The sequence below is a fragment of the Anas acuta genome, chromosome 2, assembly GCF_963932015.1.
Source record: "Anas acuta chromosome 2, bAnaAcu1.1, whole genome shotgun sequence".
Classification (NCBI taxonomy): Eukaryota; Metazoa; Chordata; class Aves; order Anseriformes; family Anatidae; genus Anas; species Anas acuta.
This window is the reverse complement of record NC_088980.1, coordinates 98329651-98346196: the sequence shown is the minus strand read 5'-3', so window position 1 is coordinate 98346196 and position 16546 is coordinate 98329651. Positions and strand designations below refer to the sequence as shown.

At 38.0% G+C, this 16546-nt stretch overlaps 1 long non-coding RNA gene across 11 annotated transcripts in view; it reads right to left on the bottom strand.

Annotated features, from left to right (window-relative positions):
* The window catches only part of LOC137850877 (uncharacterized), a 116164-nt gene that overhangs the window by 52322 nt on the left and 47296 nt on the right, over nucleotides 1–16546 (bottom strand). For 7 of the 11 annotated variants that reach the window (XR_011092856.1, XR_011092862.1, XR_011092857.1 and 4 more), the window contains 6 exons: nucleotides 12653–12808; nucleotides 10904–10966; nucleotides 6880–6957; nucleotides 6364–6500; nucleotides 6106–6227; nucleotides 2057–4525 (listed from right to left, as the gene is read on the bottom strand). This is a non-coding gene — a long non-coding RNA (uncharacterized lncRNA). Of the gene's footprint in view, nucleotides 1–2056; nucleotides 4526–6105; nucleotides 6228–6363; nucleotides 6501–6879; nucleotides 6958–10903; nucleotides 10967–12652; nucleotides 12809–16546 lie in introns of those variants that run through there. The other 4 variants (XR_011092865.1, XR_011092867.1, XR_011092860.1 and 1 more) reach the window with 3 other exon arrangements.

The following is a 16546-nucleotide window of genomic DNA, read 5'->3' as shown; positions in this document are numbered from 1 at the left end:
GGGACATTAGATACAGATATTATGGTAGGAACAACAAAGAAAGATCTCATTCTGAAACAAATCAATACCTATAACAAAAATTACTCCTCATCTCCAAACTTCATGAGATTTTGCAGTTGGAGGCAAATATTAGACCTTGCAACATCTGACTAATTATTTGTACTTTGCTCAAAGATCTTGGTAACTGAAGCTATACAGCTGCAAAACATTACTTGGTCATTACGTGATTACACAAATATCAAAAACAGTCACAGCTTAACAACAGCAATACAAAGCTGTCAGCACAGGCTGCAGACCGAATGCTCTCTCCAGGTTAGTTCCTTTAGTGGCATTTTGGCACTGCAAGCAGGCTACATCTGATCTGGTAGTGCTTCACAGTTGGACCAATCCAGCCAGAAAACACAAAACCCTCCTCTTAGACCTTCAGGAAGGAGGACATCACGTTGTTGCAGTTCTGTGCTCTAGCCAACCTCTACTTGCTCTACCAGCCCTTTGTAGGTTTTACCATCTAAGTGAGAGGCACCTCAGCCCACATCACATTTATTTACACTGGTAGCTTACCATGACTGCAGTGAGCTGCCGGCAAGCATGGCACAGATCCACTGTTTGTTTGTCTGGCCCTGGGCAAATCAGGCCTGGATCAGACCTACAAGTGCTCTCTGACTCCGTAAATAATAAACTTATTTTCAGTTCTTTCCAATCAAAAGAATGAGGAAAATGAAAGACTGAAGTTAAAACTAAACCTGGTGCACTTCTGCAGAAGAGACTTCTCCTTTCAACTTAACGCTCTGTCCCACATTCCATAATCTTTTTTTTATAATGCATTACATAGCCTGCACCCAATATGATGGTGCTCTCCTGTTCAGGTCAATTTGAATTTTTCAAGTACGATTTCCTGAGACATACTACCATGCATTTCAAGATCTGTAGAGGATGCTTCCATTATTCATTGTGTAATGCCGTAAGTAAAAACAAATAATTCTAGGAAAACAATTGCTACCTCTATTATTGCTCATATTGATTAAATATGTGATTTAGAAAATTAATGGACAATAAAACAATAAATAGCTCTTTTCTAGGATGACATATTTTCAATAGGCTAGGTTATTCTATCTTGATTTAAATTACTTACAACTCCCTACAACAAAAATTTGCAGTTTTACTGGATTAGTATGCCCTTTAGTGAAGACGTTTTATTTTTATTAGTTATGAGATGTGATTATGGACACAAGGTATGGTGAACAGTATTGATGCCATTGTAACACCCTCTGTGACATGATATGTTCCTAGCTGAAAGAAGTTGGATTAATATTAAAAACTATTAATCTTTCAGAATACAGGAGCCAGACTGAACTGACTTTCCCAAGCAGGGTGAAGTTGCATACTACTGTCTAGACCCACCTCCCCGCCTTTCTGTGGCTGCATTTGCATACCAGGTGTCCAATTCTCGTTTTATAAAGTAAATATAAGATGCCAGTACATAGCATACAGTAGGAGAGGACAGATCCAGTTGTGACAGTGCTCAGTTAGCACAAGTGTTATATGACAGCATTTGGGCATTTGGTCTTTTTTACACTTCTCACCTCGAAGCACTACATAAAGCATACTCCGCAGCCACCATATGTAGGGCCAGATTCCCCACTCCATTTCAGGTGTCATGACTGCATAGTGGAAATCAATGAAGTTACACAGCCAGAAAATTAGTGAAACACAGATCGGCCCCCATGCCCCATAGGGACTTTAGTTCAGTGGTGGGAGAAGCAATCCTTCTAACATACATTTGTCAATCTGACTCCATTTATGTCAATTATAAGTATTGCTTTTGACTTCAAGGGAGTAGCCACACATATGTCCTGTTTGTAAAGTGCTCTGAAAACTCTTTCAGAAATCTATTTTAATCAGATAGAGATTAAAAACCTCTATACACAATGAATGGTATTTAAATGAAGTTAGCAGTATTTTTTAAATGTGAAGACAAGAGGTATTTAAATGTTCTAATGAAAAGCAGCAATTTTCTGAGCAACACAAATTAAGCGACTACTGTTAGTCCTCTACATCTGAGAAATAAGATCCTTAATTCAGGCAAATTTAATTTAAGGTTGGCAATTTATACAAGGTAAATTTTAAGTTGTGTGCAAATTTACACAGTCCCTTGTAGAAAAATTCATTAATTCACATGAAGCAGAAGATACCATGCAGTGAACTACAATTTACCAGTAGAGAGTGGGGGACACATAACTAAATGATGGCTAGTGAATCACACTGTGAACTTCATTTCTATTCTCACCAAAGAATCACTACTTATGTCCACTAAATAAAGCACAGGTTGATAGCATGATACACTCTAGGCAAGATAATAACCTGTCCCTTCATCCAGTTAATGTTTTTTTTCAAGTCTTTGAGACTTATCCAATCAAAAAGTTGAATAAACAGTAGGCAATTTTTACCATATAATATAGGAAAGATCATTTAACATAAAGAAATGGATTCTAAATGTTGTTTCTTGACACTTTGCTTTAAAAGAGAGATCAAGAGACATTACCAGACATGTAGTTCAACCTACTTGGTCACACAAGTAAACTAAAAATACATAGTGCATTTCACACACACACACCAAGAAATATTTTTAAGCAAAAATAAAAGCTAAAATAGAGAGGTGGGTGTACAATGAGATTAAGCTCTATATTTTGAAAGAGCACAAGAAATTATGCAATAGTTAGGGCACACACTGCTTTTATATAATGAAAATAAAATAGAACTAAAGAACAAAACCTGCATTTTTCATGATGTAATTATTTCAGATTCTTCCTAAAGAAGATTCAGGTCCTGCCAAAAGAAATACTTTTTTCTTCTGCTAAATCTGTTACAATAGTAACTCTTTCAAGTATAGAAACATGCTAATTAGGATGTGTGCTAACTATGCAAAAAAAGCTTTCAGTAATTTCCAGAAATAATTATTTCACTAGCACAGAAAGCTTTTAAGTGAATCTAGGTACTGGAGAATTCTGGTTCTGAAGTAATAGGAAACCTTCTCCATCAAAATAACAGAGCTTTGATAGGCACCATTTTAACTTTACAAAGCATTAGTGGTATGAGTGTGTAGTTCTTCAGTATACTAAACAACAGTTTAAATTTATACTTGTACAGAGAACACAAAGTGTTTTTTTTTTGTTGTTGTTGTTTTTGTTTTGTTTTTACAGCCACCTCATTCGATGATGTGATCTAAAAAGATCTCTCCTCGCTGAAACCCTCAGAATATCATTTTTCAAAGGTGCCTAAGGTTGGAAAGATCACTGCTCAGACACCTGCCTGATCAAGTTCAATCCTGTTAGCCATATCCAGCCTGAAGCAACATTAGACCTATGATGATATCTTGAAAAATTAAAATGGTTTTTGAATGGGAAATGAATCTTTTATATAAATATTTATATATATTTGGCAGGAGCCTGAGATATTGCAGAAGTTACTAAAAACAAACATTTAACAGCTATAATCATTAACCACAACAATTTGTTTACACTTTTCAGGAGGACAGAGCAACTGCTGTGCACTACAAGTAGTTTCCAGCAAGCGTGCTGAAAATACACCAGAGAGTAACACACACAGAGAGAAGCCACGTCCACCTATGCAAATTATCATGTATTACTGCTAGATTTTTTTTCCTGTAGGACTCCAGTCAGCATAGCAGCATACTTTCACTGGGGTGCCAAGCCCCCTGTTTCCCCCAGCTTGAACAGTGGTGACACACACTCCACATCCTGAAGGAGAGTTCAGCACAGATCTGAGTGCTTAGTGAATTACTGGCTTCATCTAACAAAGCACAGCCGTTTCACGTTCTGTTTATAGATGCATCATGGTGATGCATGGACCTTGCCAAAGGGAGAATTATACAGCAACACTCTTTACAGCTAGGGAATCTTAGCCAAAAATATAGGCTTATAGCAAATTGGTCTCCTGTTTCCTTGTGATTCTTCCACTAACTGATTCCACTACCTGCCTAAAATATATTTACTAAAAATCATGCATTATTAAATGAGATATAGGGCGGCTTTTTAAAAATACCTTTGAACACCTCTTGTCTATTCAGCTTCAGGAAGGAAAAAGTAGATTTTGTTTGATTTTAGTAGGTACAGTTAGATGACATACCTTCTCACCTGCATCACACAGGAAGGATTACAAACAGGTTGTGGCTGAGCCTGCACTGTAACCTCCAGCCCTCATGCAACCACCCCAGGGAATTGTTCATCATTACAACCTCTGCCTTCCTTTGAGTATGAAGGGAGATCAGGGCTAGCACACCACAGGGAGCCTTCTCTGATGATCGACAAACTCAAAATGGTTCAAGTCAGACACATGAAAGAAGGGAAATGGATGAAAAACAGCTCGATCTCCTCAGTATCCAGAGGGAGACCAAGAAGCTGCATGCCTCAGTGCACAGGCAGTACTACGGTATGGATGCTGCCATGAATCTGCACAGTTGCTGGCACAGACACAAGCTGAATTCTGATGCAGTCTTTCAATATATCTGGAAAAGAAAAAGCAGATATGAGTTAGAGTAATATTTTCCTTCTTATTTTGACAGGTCAAAGAGTACAGAGCACTTTTACTCTTGATGCTATGCTATTAACTGAAAGGATAATATGTTGTATAGGATTCAGTGCCAGTTTTTATGAAGCAAAGGCATTCAAATTTCACTGTAATTGAGCACAAGTTGTTTTGTTAGGAAAGTTTAAAATGTGCTAATGATCCGATGAAATCCTTCATTTGTGCTAGAATATGCACCCTTGTCAAAGCTGGAACTTTCACACTAACACATTGATTCCACTGAAGTTTTGAGCAAGATAAGCTCTGTGCACTGGGGTCTGCTTCACACATGACAGAAAACTAAATTAAAAATGTAGCATTCTGATACAATTCACAGAGCATTTGAAAGCTCTTCCTAACTCCACTGTGTAAGAAAACCAAATTTAAAACCCATGAAAGCGATCAGAACATGGAGTATTGCCAATATGCCCACCACTGAATTTCACGATGTGGTTCAAAGTTTTGGAAACACATATGCACCTCAGCTTCCTTTCTCTACAAGTTTTCAATTGTTGTTTCAAAGATTGTCATGGAACAATCCCTCTCTTTCCTTCTAAATAGAGCATTTCTATTCAAAACACTGATCAACAACTCTCCTTTGAAACAATAAAATACCACTCGACCATGAAGTCATGCCATGTTTTACGTTGTAGGCCTATCAGCCACCTCATTCTTTGAGCTTCATTGCTTTGAGGCAGTTTCAGGCTAAAGTACTGAGATAAAAGACTGCACGAGTATAATGATGGGAATGCAATAAACGGCAGGCAGGCAATAGCAGCACCTGAGCACCGAGCACCAGTATGGCAGGAAGCACCATGCTGCACTGTTATGAGGATGCTTATGTCACAGAAGATGCTTTCATGAACTGAAGTTTCTGAAGGTTTATAGGACTGAAAATCCTATGACAAGATTGCCAAGAGGAAATGTACTTCATTAACATGCTATTAACAACTATCTTTTTATTCTCTTTCTTCCCATGCATCCTCACAATCTGTTCTCTCTCACACCATCCATGGGGCAGGGCCTGGTGCTGACTCAGTGGGAATTGCTGTCCTGACTGCCCCACTGTACATCAGCTATGCTAACTTTTCCTTAGGAGGCTCCCAATGAGGTCCTGCTGCTTTAATACTTCAACTTAGATCATGCTGTTTTAGAATTCAGATAGTAAAACCAAACTCTTTTGTTTGCTCTTTTGGATATGTTTTAGAGCCATACTTAAAGGCAGCATTTACTTTTATTGAAATCATTCATGCTTTAAGTTTTACTTCACCTGAGTGTAAAGGAACATAACATCTCTAGAGTGCCAAAATAATTTTTTCTACACAGAAAAAGAAGTGCTATTCCACCATACAATAAGTATTTCAGTGTGTGTTTTCGTTGTTGTTTTGTGGTTTTGTTGTTGTTTTTTAATTTTACCTCAATATTATATTATCTCTCTTTCTTGAGGTTCAGTGTTTATCTGTTTTTGTTTGTTTGTTTTCCAGAACTCAAGCCTTATTCAAGCACACAGATGAATCTTACCCAAGAAATCTGTAAGAATCCTTCACTTAAAATAGAAGATTTGACTTGCTCAGCTTCTTTTTACGGGTACTAAACACTTGTATACAGTTTCAAGGACAGCCATCACTAAAATAAGTTAAGAGCTGGGGAAAACAAACAAACAAAACAAAAAACACAATATTATCACATATCTTCTGTTCTTCACAGCACTTTAGACAATCCGTTTTAGATCCTAAACATTTTGATCCACAGCCTACTGCAGGTCAGCTCAACATTTACCAAGGTCTGCAAGGGAAATGTCCTGGCTCTGCCTCTGCTGGTCCATCCAGGCACAGCTGGGACCACAAAGCCCAGCTACAGCTGGCCCCAGGAATCCGGTGCTGCATCTCCCTGTACTTCTAGTGCCATTCAATTCTCTGCCAACAAAAAGCCAGTTAAGGAAATGCCTTCTGCTATTTCTGGCACAGGGAAGAACTGCAAGGCATTGCTGTATCCATCTGCATTTTCAGCACTGAACAGCCTGTTATTTATTTTGTGTCAAGCATCAGATTTCCCCATATGAAAAGCAAAAATACATGTATAGCCACAGAGAGCCTTTTAGATTAACGAAAGTAAAACAAAAAATGTGACAATAAGAACTCCAAGAGAAATCATGCTGGAACATGTTTCGTACAGATGTCTACAGTGAGCTGATCATAGAGTGGCTGCATGTCTGCTGACAGCAGGATGACCATGGAAAACTTTATAAAAACACAGATACTAAACAACAATTACAGCAACTGATAAATGCATTACCCCTTATCTATGCGTTATACCCACAGAGCACTGAGGTAGTTGATGAAGACACTGCTACTGCCAGAAAGATATTCTAACCTGAAATAAAGCATGAATTAATAGAATTCAAGTGATATGACACAAAATACTAAAGTTTGTCTAGCACTAGCATTGCTTTGTCTAACTCATAACTCCACCGAATTTACTACCGTATTTCAGCTCCCAGATCTCATTCCTGGTAATTTCTGAGTTACTGAGCAAGCATCTGCTTCTCAATTTTATAATATTAACATATTTTGAAAAACATGATTTTCCAAAACCCAAGCTTCTACTTAAAAATTGATTTAGGGGCACTTACATGAAATTAGTCTTCCTAGTCTGTAGTTAGTAGATCTTACCCTACAGGTTCAAAATTAAACATGCAATGTCTATTCTAGTCCCCTGCATATGATACCAGAAAGAGATCCTTGTGGATTCTGAGTACCCAATGCTCCACTTGGAATATGAAGGAGCTGATGTTTAGCATCTCTACATATCATACATACGCAATGCATGTTTACTGCTTCTGTTTGCATATGCACACACAGCATACCATTGCAGAAAAAAAAAAAAAAAAAAAAAAAGTCAGCTCAAAGCACAAACTGCTCATATATAGAAGTATGATTTATTGTCACTTTCCATGTATTAAACCATCTTCATGAAACTCCAGAGCCTAAAAGAGCTAGGCTGGTCCTCATGCAGAGATAGCAGAGCCAAAATATATTCAAACACTTCACCCCTCTCACTTCTCCTTTCATTGGCATTCACTGACACGTAAGCAGAGAGGATGTATCCAAGCAAAGTGGCTTATTACTAATTGCACCAGCTTCATTAATACTGCATTGTGTGTCTCTTGGCTATAGAGAGCTGGTAATGCAAAAGATATCAAAAGCTTATCAAAATGCACGTATAAATATTTGGTCCAATATTCTACATGAATATATTAGCAGTTTCTCCTTCAACAGCCCAAACAGGAAAAAGGGTAGTTTATCAGCTGTTCACCAGAAACAAAGGGGAAATAGCTATAATTTCCCAAACACTCAGAGCTATTTACATCATTCCTATGCCCTTTATGTAATTAGGCATCACTTCAGAATGAGAAATTCTCAATGTGGTGCAAAGTTATCTGGCTGCAAACAGGGCTATCTATGGTGCTTTCATTTGTAGAAAAATCCTAACAACAAAAATGTAGATTAAGGAAAGGTCTTTATCAGAGGCATCCAGAACTTGAAGGAAATCACTCCATAAGGACCACAGCTACTTCAAACTCAAGAGAAAGAATTCTAGACAAGAAATACCAAAACAAAGGCATAGGCATCTTTTTGCTCAAGTGCAAGACAGGGATTGCTTCTTGCAACTGTTTACAAGTGTCTAACCAAAAATCTCCATGCTGGTTTGCTAAACAAATGACTATCACTCTCCACCTCTGAGAAAAGCCTTATGTTTTGAGTAATGGATATCTTATGGCCAGCAGTTTAGTAATTAAAGTGAGCATGGAATTTGGAAATGAACAAGTAGACTTATTTTTTTTTTTATTTAATATCTGATGGTCATCGTTTATACTGTTAAAATGCAATCATACAGACACATGAAATTAAAAAAAAAATCCTGAAATTGCTTTGTTTTCATTGGATCTGCCAGGGATGGAGTTAACTTTCTTCACAGCAGCTGATACAACACTGAGCTCTGCATTTCCATCTAAAGCAGTGATGATTTCAGCAGTCACTGAGCAGTGCTGACACAGCCTTGGGTCCTTCTCTTGAGCCAGCCCCTGCCCTGCATGCACACGCTAAGGCCAGCAGGCTGGGTAAGAGGCTGGGAGAAGGCCCTGCCAAGGCAGCTGATCCAAATTGACCAAAGGGATACGCCATATTATACGACATTGTGCTCAGCAATACAAGTGCAGGGTGCAGGACATTCATAGCTATGTTATTCGTCCTCACAAGCATTTGTTACAGGAGCTGAGGCCCTGCTTCCCAGAAAGCAGCTAGACACTTACCTGCCAATGGGATGCAGTAAATGCTTTCCTTATTTTACTTTACTTGTGTATGCTGCTTTTTCTTTCCTCGTTAACTTGTCTTTATGTTGACCCACGAGCCTTTTTGCATTTCTTCTGTTTTCTCCCCATTCCACAGCAAAGGGCAGTAAGTGAAAGGTAGGGTGGGTGTTAGGCTGCTGGCTGGGGTCAAGCCACCACACCGAGTTTTGTGACTATTTTTTGTAGTTGACCATCCCCCTTGCCTTCTGTGGATTTCATTCAAATTCTTCTGTGGAATTCATTCAAATTGTCTCAAGTGGTCTAACAAAAGCAATTTCCCGCATAGCTTCTCCAGCTGAAACTAGGCTACCTCTATTTTCAAGATGATTCTGTTAACAAAACAGTCACCAAAATCTCAGAATAAAAAAATAAGCAAATAATTTAAGCAAAGAGTTAATTTGATATACACATATAGGTGTTTTTCAAATATTGGGTTTTGAAGGTTATTTAAAAAAAATAAAAGAGAGAAATCAGGTATGTCTATTGTGGGGATCAATATCACCCTCCAGGTTTGGTCCAAATTGATGAACTACTGAACAATTTCAAGAAACCGTTCTTTTATATAGACAAGGCTTTTGCAGTATAACTGTTTAATGTTCCAAAACTAAACATGCAATGTTAATTCTTTTTAAACATTTACATAAGAGAGGCCCCAGCTCCATCAGAGCCCCCTGTGCTAGGAAATACTCAAAGTTTCATGAATGATAATGGCCTGCTGCTGCCCCACACCAGCGAGCAGTGGCACAGTGACACCTCCTTTCTTTACTGATAAGGCACCAACACAGCTTGGCAAGAACTCGAGTCCCAGTGCCCAGTTTACTCTTCCAACCTTGCAAATTCGATAGACAGACTGTAAAGAGGGAGCAGCCAATTTCCATGGGTACACAAGCAAACACAGGGGAAGAGAACAGCCTGCCCATATCTAAGCAGAATGTACCAAATACTGAGATAACACTAATTGAAGGCAATTCTTAAAATGCTTTGAAATTCCAAGTATCCTACCTTCACATCTGAAAATAACCTGTTATCTCCAAGTCACAGAGTGACCCACAGAAAAAGTACTGGGGGGTCAATAACTGCATGCATAGTAGCTACAAACACATATGCATTTGAAACAAACCATTCCTATGTTTCTGTAAGGATTTGTAACTTTGGCTATAGAAAGACAAGGGCATTATTACCAAGTTCTCATGGAATGGAAATACTTGGCTTTAAAACTATTTATGAACCAAACATGCAGCTTTTTTTTTTTTTTTTTTTTTTAAGGAAAACTGAAAACATGAGAAACATTCCTTTGAAACCAAACAGAGGTATTGGAAAGGGAGCGGTGCAAAACAAATGAAGTTGATATCATTCTGATTTGTTCAATCTTTGCCATGGTGTTGCAGTTTTGATGCTTTATATTTCAAGTCTCAAGGCCATATAGAAAGATTAAGGAAATCCACCTAATGTGTGCCCACCAGAGAAAAGGCTAGAGCAGCTACAGAAATACTGTGAATTGTATTGCCCTTTATCGTTGCCTAACTATTTGTATGTAGAATGCCATAGTAAATCCAATATCCAAAGAAGAATAAAGAAAATTTGTTTTACACGTAAAAAAGCAATTGATTATGCTGACTATAAACTGTATGGGGTAGGGAAGGAAAGCAATAGACAAGCATAGTAATTTGGTTATATGCACAGGTTTAACTGCTGAAAAAAACAGGCATACTCTTCAAAGTCAGGAGTAGGAAAGGCTTCTGAGAAGCTTTAAATGCTTTGTTTTAGTGGCTAATAACAATTAAACCAATGAAGACTGTCTGGCTACATATGCAATATAAAGTAGCAACTTGCAAACATTAACCATTTCAAGAACAACTAAAATATTTTCAGCATCTCAACTAGCAAAGTGCACAGAAAATTAAAATGACAAAGATATTCACATAACTGGATTATACTGCATTTGATGACAACAGCTTTCACCTTTACCGTATTTTCAACACTTCTCTGAAGTAGGAAGCTTCTGCTAAGAGGCAGTGGTGGCATAACTCACTGTACAGGGGACAAACAACACATGCTTGGCTTTTACATCCATTTATTGCCACAGTAATGTAAAAGAGAATACAACAATAACATTGCAAGGTCTTTTCCCAGGAAAAATAAATAAATAATGCCCCAGGGAAGCTCATTCACAATATATAATTCACAGCATAGTTACTCTTAAAGGATCCAACCACTACCTGCTAAGGCACTGCAGAAGTGCACAGCTGGGCTAACTCAGCTGGTGAATGGAGTGAAGGGAATATTAACAAGTATATGTTTTTTTTCTCCAGTAAAAAAAAGTGTTTTTTTTTTTTTTTTTTTTTTTTAACCAAAAAAGTTTCTTTTTTTTATTCCCAAAATAATCCACTCCCTTCCAGCAGATCCACTCCCGCTTAGATAGAGAAAGGATTTTAAACTGAAACATCTGCAGTCTAAATAGCATCTCACCTTCTGCCTTAGCCTTACAAGGATAGCTGCAACAGAGATGAAGACACCGGACCAGAAGAACATAGGAAGAAAAGGAGGGAAGAAGGGAAACTATGCTTTTATCAAATATCACTCCTTCTCTTCCATCATATTTTAAGTGAAAAATACTTGAAAGCTCATTCTACCAAAGAGTAAACTTTTTTTTGAAAGTAAGGGGCTGATGGCTTAGCTTCCTCCCTGAGGTTTGCCTCCAGGACATTAATAGGACCTCCTTACTAAGAAACAGTCATAGTTTTGCAAACAAATATAACAAAAATGTTACTTTTGAGGGTGGTCACTTTTGGAAAAACAAACCTATTTTCCAACAAGAAAATTCAGCATCTCGTTCACATTTCTGTGTTTAATACTGACATAGCTTCACTCCCATTAAAATCTGAATAAACTTGTATTATATGAACAAGTGGAGCTGGCTTTCAGTTCAACAAAAACAATTAGAAAGTGACAAAGTCATGCAGAACAGCTGTAGATAGAAAACTTTGCAGTAATAAATAATATCACAATGTTTTCAATTTGGGGTGCTGTGGGCGTTCCCACACAAATGGCTAAGAACATGTGAGTGCCTTGGCCATACCAATGGGACTTTAAGCTAAATTGGTTTGAGTATAAACCCTGACTTTGCTCTTCCTTCTTAGAGTCCTTGCATTTAATTCTTTGCACATTGTGCCTTTACTGACTCAGATTTGCTGAGTTTTCTGCTGTTCTGGTTTTAAAAGACTCCGAAGTTGGAACAAGAACTAATTAGAACATTTCCAGTGAAACGGGTAAAAAGTTTTCACGTGGAAGGTATCCAAGAAGGGTAAGGATCAGGTTCTAGCTGAAGAGAACAAAATTAAAATTTTGAGCTTTTAAAATGGAAAATGGTCAACTTCAGTGCAATTCTGTTGTGCAGTGTCATCAAAACATTACAGTTTTATTCTTACGTGGGTAAAGAGCCAACGCCCAAAGCCTCAAAACACTGAGAAACAGAACTGTTCTCTCTGGTCATTTGTAGCAAGTATTTCCATTCACAGAATTAGGGACATTAATAACAAATCTAATTTTCAAAAATACTCAAAGATGCTTAATACCGTGAAGTGTACATGGACATTTGAACTACTTTTTCATAATCATATTTTGGGGAAAAAAATAAGGAATCTACTAAACCGTTACTTTGCAACATATTTTTCACTACAAGTATGGTAATTTAAAACTATTTTCAATAGTTCTTACCTTATTAGAGCTTAGATCACATTTTGAAGAAGAACCTAGAAGCCTGCATTACATGATCTCATTTGAAAGCTTCACTCATTTGTTCTGAGGACATAGAAATAAAGATGAGCTCATACTAGCACATGTGCTCTTAAGAGACATCACTGGGCTCCTGTGCTGTAACAAAATAAGGATAAAAGGAAGTATTAGCCTGGGGTCTTCCTTTGTTTTCTCCTGCTTTACCAATTTATATTCCTTTAAAATTAATTATGGGCTTCTCAAAGTAAAAGGTTATGAATCAGATCTTATGGGTTTTGCCACATACATGTATCCATTTTTTCAGATTTCGAGCCTAATTCCACATTAGTTCAGTCACCACTTTAACATAATCACCTAATTATCTAAAATGGTATCAATCATATGCAATAAAATCACAAAAATAAGAAATACTATGTCACTCTAAACAAAAAAACAAGTGCTGAAACTGTCTGAATAAGAGAAGAATAAATTCCTTAAGAAGTGCTGCTGTAATTTAATAAATCTTCTAGATGTATTTCACAGACCTTGTCTGTCTCTAATCGCTCTTTTATATTCCTTTATGTAACACTGCCAGATACTGAAAGCTTTCTTCACAGCTTACAGTGCAGACAGTGGTGTGGTTTTGTACATAAAGTACCAAACCACTTTCCCATAAGAGATCTGAAAATCTTACAGAAGGGTTCACATTTGAAAACCAAACTCTCAAAGTATGGAGAATAAAATAAGCAATGAGCACATATGACAGTCTCTTTGCAACATATAGTGATTTTATCATATTCTGTGAAGAAAGAAAAAAAAAAGAATGGTGTAATCTGACACATAACGTGGGTATTTCACAGCACATCACACCCGGCAAATGGCTTACGGAGCTGCATTTAGAAAAACCCCACAGATTCTGCCAGCAAAACTGTAACTTTTCTGAGTTGATCCTGCTTCTTGAATTTCTTTATAAACATGGTATATGTAGGTAGTACCATCTACATGGATGGAAATATAAACTACAACACCTAGCCCCTCTAGTCAGACAATAAAGCACAACAGTCATTCAGTCAAGAAGATTGCTTTGCCTACTCTACACATGCTCGCACAGAACAACCACACAAAAAACTTGCTCAAACCTTGCAACATTCTTGAGACTTGCAATAGAAAGGTTCAAAACCAAACTTGACACAGGAAAAATGAAAAAATAACTAGCATTGCTAAGGTCTTGGCTCCCTGGGAGTTCAGAGAACCTGTTACTGGAGATTCCCAGGTGATCCCAAGAAGTTAACATGCATTACTTCATGAGATAAAACTTCCCCTTGGCCTCTCCCAGATCTGGCAAATAGAAGGAAAGCAAAAAAAGATTTTACTTCCAGAACCACAGATCTGGCACAACAGGTGAACACACCAGTGCACACCAGCCAGCCCCACAGGTGCACCAATGCACCAAGCAACCCACTGTCTTTATTAGTAGACAAGTTTGAAGCTTCAGGAAAGCAAACAAACAAACAAACCAAAACAACTTTCTTTCTCCACCATCACTATGCCTGAAGCCAGGGGATATCTGCTCTGTCTGGATACGGGCTTTAGGATCCATCCCAAGACTCCCTTTGTTCCATTACTGAACTTACATATGACGAACACACAGACAAAACAGAGCTGAGGTGAGGATTTGACTGCTTTTCACATCTCATTCCCCTTCAACCCCCGACCTTCTCAGAATATTGTCACTGCTGGCAACCTTCTTGTTTTGCAGTTTCTACTAGACATACATATTTCATTAGATGTTTTACATTCTCAGACCTGCATTCACCCTTTTGCAATTACTGATTTCAACCCCTCTCCACTATTATTGTCTTCTCACAACTGTTATCTGTTGTGAAGTATTTTAAGCTCATCTGTATGAAACAGCCATGAACAAAACAAACTGCATTTCTCTAAATGTTTCCTTAAAAGTTCAATATAGTCAGATTAATTTTCTGCAAAATAAAATATGAAAGGCCTCCAATACAAATATAACTCCTCTGAAAAGTCATCTTATTCCACTGAAAATACCATACTCAAAAATAGAGACTCTTTCAAGAAAAATAGTGGGGGTAAAATGTCCCCGTCTCTTTTGTATTTGTGAAGTTTAAACTTTCTGTGTAGGTTTAAATCTCTTTCCACCTCCTCTCTTCTTTGTCAGCCAGAAGACTAACAGCACTGGGGTCCCAGTGATGAGAAATGACTCACCCACAAGTGCTGAGTCACAGTCACACTGAACACACTCTTACATCTTGATGGAGCATCAAATGCAATAGCTTCGCTTAGTCCTTTGAGTTTGCCGTAATTCCTATGATTCACTCAATTCCAAAACTTTGATTTCAGATGTCTTATTTTTACTCTCAATATATATGCAGTTGTATAATGCTTATACAACTCTTCAGACCATTTTTTTTGCAATTTTTCCATTAATTTCAAGTTATATCCCAAGCTTCAGAGACAAGGCGTGTCACTTAACAGGCCTAAAAGGCCTATGCAGTGCACATTGGCTCTATTTGGAAATGCTGATCTTCCATTCTCTTGACACCTAAAAAGATTTCCAGCTGACATTTGAAGACACGTGCATTAGGACTTCATCCAGCCCTGACTCACATCAGCACCAACCTACTGCTGGCATAGAGGTGGTGCCTTTCTTTAGAAGGGCCCCTCATTCTGACAAGGTCAGACACGCAGAAGCGAGTGCTCAGTGCTGGTCAAACACATTATACCCTCCGTACAAAATGCTGAACAAGTCAATGCCAGAGTGACAGATTTCCAATTCTGTAGTCACTTTGGTTTGTTACCTTTTGTCCTATCTGAAAGCAGATAAAGCAAAATTACTTTGCCCAACTGTTTATCGAATTCTTTATATATGGAAGAAGCTACATTTGGCCAGAGCTCAACTAAGGTAATTAACTGATGTATTTCTTTCCACAGGAATTTACAGCAACGCTTTGTCTAATTACTCCTACCATTTCAGCCATAATCCTGAGAACTTTTCTAAAAGGATGCAGGCAGGCCAGGACAGGGGGATGAAGGAGACTCATCGTTGACAGAGGGAAAGGAAGACACAAATTTCTGATGACTACCACAATGCCATACCTACTGGAGGTAATTATCACCATACTATTATTTATTTTTCTGTCTTCAGGCACAGTCTTTGTGTTTCCTCACTGTCCTTTTCTGTAGCAGCTACACTTAACCAGTAAGCCAGCATAAAACTTGTAATAACTCTGCTATGCTAAAGGCACCTGGTCAGTTAAGTACATCTGGAAAATATTCCCCTATGAAAACATACTGTGAGGAAGGCAGGGGTCAAACCTGTGGATTTCTAGGTACAAAACAGAATGTATATGCTTAGATATAATCCACAGAAATTCTACAATAAAGGTGGGATATCTTCACCCTTGCTGAGGGATAATTGCAGATTTAAAGCTTCTTTGGCCACCTATTCTGACCTTAGCAATATTCACTAACAGCATGAAAAAACAAAAAAGCCAACTGAAAAAATGAACATTTGGCCTTTGGTCATACAAAATTAAGTTGCAGGCCACACCTTCTCCATAGGGTGCAGGTTCCCAAGCCCTCCCTCCAGACATTTACACAGTGATACTACCTTTTTTTTTTTTTTAATCCTATCCAACCTTAGCTACAAGCCTTAGCTATAAAATTTTGCTGTTCTCCATTATGCGTATGCAGTATCACTAAATGAGATGCATTCTGATCCCAGTGACCAGGCTAACAAACCATGCAGGAACTGCTTTTTTCTGTAGGCACCTGAGGTTCAGCAAGCTATCCTGACACTATAGCTCTAGACATCCAAGATCTACTCCTAATACATGAAGCACAGCTGCAAGGCAATTAGTTGCAGAC